Below are 3549 nucleotides of genomic sequence, written 5' to 3'. Positions count from 1 at the left end.
GTGAAAATCGAGAATCTGCCTGACGAGGTGTGGGAGACGGTGGCTCTGACAGACTCAGGCACGGGGACAGGGGCGGCACCACGGCCAGCCGCCCGGGCTCTTCAGGTCTGTAATTTTAACGGCTTTGTCAAGGAGTCCCTGCCTACGATCAACCGCGCAGAACCCAAGTCCAGCGCGTGAGTCCGGCCGTCGGCCCGCACCGCGAGGCCCAGCCGCTCAGGAGCTGCTCCTGTCGGTCGTGACAGCCCCTCCAAGTGGAAAGGACCGTGCAGCACGCCAGCAGCCGAGTGGTTTGCGGGGGGCGCCTCTGTGAGGGCCGGGCCCCCGGCGCCTGTGGGTTCAGGCCGCGCCTGGTGTGACCGTTCCGAGTGGGCCTGCGGCCTCCTCTCGCCCAGCACGTGCCCGGGTGGCTGCACTGTCTCCTGGCGAGTGCTTTGTCCCCAGGTGCGGTGCGCGGGGCGGGCACGCAGACCCGGGGGCCAAGTCTGCAGGCTCAGGGGACCTGCCGGAGAGGCCGAGCTGGGGCCAGACGTGCGGGAAGGACAGGCCTCGACGGGGCCTGGCCTGTTTCACGGCACCCCTCGTGCTCCCTCCGTCCAGCCCTGTGTTTGGGGCCGGGGAGGCCCAGATGACACCTCCAGCCCCGCGGCTGGAGCCCGCAGATGGGGCAGTGGCCCGGCGTCCTGTGACTGCGGCCAGGGGCACCTGGAGCGTCCTGCCCTGCTCAGCAGCACACGTGTCCTCTGCCCGTCTGAAGCCAGCCCTGCCCCAGCGATGTCGGCCTCCCTGGGCTTCACTCGGGACTGATCGAGTGGCCCTGGGTGAAGTCCCGTGTTGACAGTCACTTGACCACTGGCGTGAGTGTCAGCAAACACTTGTACTTGCTCTGGGCAGCGTGCCAGGCAGGCGTGTGCCACAGCCACATTGCCGCCTCACGCCCCAGGGCACCTGGGCTGGCACTGCCGTGAACCCTGTTTACAGGTGCGAACTCGAGGCTTGGTGAAGGGGCCGCAGCGTCCAGGGTCGCCCAGAGTCCTGAGCCCGGAGGTCCAGTCCCAAAGCCCGTCTGCCCGCCCACCTGGGCGCACCGCGCACTGAGTTCCCACAGCCGGGAGCCGGGCCCTCTCTCCTAAGGCTGTTACCTCAGTTCCACTGACGGAATCTGTGGGTTGGGCTCTGGGCCAGGGGCACAAAGCAGGGCAGCCACTAGGAAGCACACATGCGAGACTCGTCATGAGGAGTTGGCTTATGGGGGTGGAGAGGCCGAGGCCAGCTCTCTGGGGAGTGGGCTCCCCCGGGCAGGACCGCTCTCCAGGCCAGACTCTCGAGGGCTTGAATCAGGCTCACCACATTGTCTAGAATTAAGCCGTAGTTGTGATACAGAGAAAATCAGAGTCTCTAAATGTTTGAATTACGCCTGACTTTTCTAACTACCTCATGGGTCAGAGGGAGCCAGAATGGAAGCCCTTGATGTTTGCCATGCCAGGGAGCACGGAAGACGGTGCCACCTCTGTGAGGACACGGGGTGACCTCGGAGGCCGTGGGTCCTTGTGCCCCAGTCCCAGCCGGTGGCCTCACCCTGTGGTTCCACCCGGCGGTCCTTTCCGGTGGCCCTGAGCCCAGGGCTCGGTCCGGCCGTTGTGGGAAGGCGGATGCTGCACTCCATACTTCTGCTCATCATGGTGCCACTGCATCGTCCCCACGGGGCCAAAAACAATGATTTCTTGGTAAAAAATGATGATGCCATAGCAGCTTCTCAATCTTCAGTTTTTGAAAACAATCTTGTGAGCCATCTATTAGAAAAAGTGATTCAATATGTTTTCTTTCTTTTGAAAAGAAAAAAAAAGGTGGACCCAAATGATTCTGGTGGCTCTGGCCAGACTCCACAGCGGGGTTTTGTATAGTTCTCCCTTTTAAACTTACCTGTGCTCTATTAGTCACATTTTTCTAGATGGTTAGATGGAAACTCAGAGACTTGTGTAAGTCACACAGGGTTTTCTAAGTGTCAGAAACCAGAGTGGGATCCCCAAATTGACTCCAGACCCCTTGTTTAACTCCACGTGGTATGACATGTGCTTCCTCCAGGCTTCTGTTCTTTTGGACCAGAAAACACGCGTGTCGGGATTTTCTTGTGCGGCCATGACCGTGAAGATAACTGACTGGGTCGAAGACCTTAGAGTAAGGCACTCAACCCTGGGAATAGAGACTAAAGTAATTTTTGATATTAAAGCCACTGAGGAGAAATAGCTTTTCTGACTGATTCATGCTCTGGTCTCTTTGCAGCTGTGTGCTGTGAGACAGGTTCGAAATGGTACTTATAAGTCGCTCGGTCCATTTCCATAAAATGAGCAAATGCCGGCGATGAACCTGCTAGAATGTTCCCTTCCCTGCGGTTTCCTAACCTTTGTAGCCTTTACAGGTTAGCTGTGATTTATGTCAGAATTTGCAGGAAAGAACTTCCACAGAGTACAGGAGCTTTAAGGGAGCTTAATGTTTAAGCTGGTTTTGTGACATTTAGCTATTTTGTGTTCTGTGAGCCAAGCGAAGGGAACTAGAGTAGGGGTCCCCAACCTTTGTGGCACCAGGGACCGGTGCTCCTAACAGAATCCAACGCCTGATGACCTGAGGTGGAGCTGAGGCGGAGATTCAGGAGCCGGGGAGCGGCCGCAGATAAGGATGACCCTTGGCTGGCTAGCCCACCTCCTGCTGTGCGGCCTGCTCTACCAGGCACCGACAGGCACCGTCCTCAGCCCCAGGGGTTGGGGTCCCCTGGATTAGAGCTCCCTAAAATTCTGACTTTGAATCGCTTCTGGATTCAGTGATGTGGGCATAAGGGACAGGAGTCCAGTAGCTGCTGACACATCTGTTAACGGTTGACCAGGGACCGGGTGACATTCCTTAGATGTGCTTTGGCTTCTTTGTATTCTTGTTAAAGACGCTTTTGTCTCACATTTGTCCCTTTAGTAGTAACTATAACAATTTCTTGTTTCCTTTTTAAATTACAAAGTAAACGCTCCAGGGCACAGAAGGGCGACTGGGTCCCCGGATCCTGCACACCCGTTTCTGGGCAGGACCAAGCATGTGCACGCACTTCAACCCCACGGGCTCGGCGTCCAGATGCTTTTAGGCTGAGCAGCACTGTGCACCCAAGGGTGGAACCAGGTGAAGCTCTGCCTCTTACAGCACCTTCGGCTCTTCCACGCTGCGAGCTGCGGGATTCTAGGGCTGATGTTCGCTGGACAGGCACCGGGCCCACGATCGCTTCCGGTCAGCAGCAAGCTTCGAAAGTTGTCTCGGAACCGTGTGAAATCAGTGCAATTCCAAACGCCCAGGACTTGGCGCGCCTGAGCGCAGCTGACCTTCTGACCAGCCAGGAAGGCCCCGCTGGCCCGGCCGCTTCGCGGACGGAAGGGGCGGACGCTCTGGGGGTGGTGGTTCCCGCGCCCCCTGCCCCCATCGGAGCAGCCCGAGGGTCCGCGGGGAACGGATCTACGCTCGGGCCCGCGCCCCCTGCCCTCGCGTGCGCGGCCGGGCGGGGCGTTGGGCCGG

Source organism: Pteropus vampyrus, unplaced genomic scaffold (assembly GCF_000151845.1).
Source record: "Pteropus vampyrus isolate Shadow unplaced genomic scaffold, Pvam_2.0 Scaffold338, whole genome shotgun sequence".
NCBI lineage: Eukaryota > Metazoa > Chordata > Mammalia > Chiroptera > Pteropodidae > Pteropus > Pteropus vampyrus.
The sequence above is the reverse complement of the archived record's forward strand: the minus strand, read 5'-3'. Positions refer to the sequence as shown.